We start from the raw sequence: 808 nt of genomic DNA on the forward strand, positions 1-808 counted from the left end.
AGTGAAAATGTGGTGTTTGTTTTTCCTTTCTTGTGTCAGTCTGCTGAGAATGATGGTTTCTAGGTTCGTCCACGTCTCTATAAAGGACACGAACTCATAATTTTTTTATGGCTGCATAGTATTCTATGGTGTATATGTGCCACTTTTTTTTTTTTTTTTTTTTTTTGTCCAGCCTATCATCGATGGACATTTGGGTTGGTTCGAGGTCTTTGCTATTATAAACAGCATGGCAATGAACATACATGTGCATATGTCTTTATGACAGAAGGATTTATAATCCTTTGGGTACATACCCAGTAACGGGATTGCTGGGTCAAATGGAATTTCTATTTCTAGGTCTTTGAGGAATCGCCACACTGTCTTCCACAATGGTTGAACTAATTTACACTCCCACCAACAGTGTGAAAGTGTTCCTTTTTCTCCACATCCTCTCCAGCATCTGTTTTTTACAGATTTTTAAATAATTGCCATTCTAACTGGCGTGAGATGGTATCTCAATGTGGTTTTGATTTGCATTTCTCTAATGACCAATGATGATGAGCATTTTTTCATGTTTCTTGGCCACATATTTGTCTTCTTTGGAAAAGTGTCTGTTCATATCCTTTGCCCACTTTTGAATGGGTTTGTTTTTTTCTTGTAAATCTGCTTTTGTTCTTTGTAGAATCAGGATATTAGCCCTGTCTGATGGGTAAATTGCTAAAATTTTTCACATTCTGTTGGTTGCCGGTTCACTCTAATGGTTGTTTCTTTTGCTGTGCAGAAGCTCTTAAGTTTAATTAGGTCCCATTTGTCTATTTTGGCTTTTGTT

Source organism: Aotus nancymaae, unplaced genomic scaffold, assembly GCF_030222135.1.
Source record: "Aotus nancymaae isolate 86718 unplaced genomic scaffold, 86718_ANA_hifiasm-v0.15.2.pri h1tg000048l, whole genome shotgun sequence".
Lineage (NCBI taxonomy): Eukaryota > Metazoa > Chordata > Mammalia > Primates > Aotidae > Aotus > Aotus nancymaae.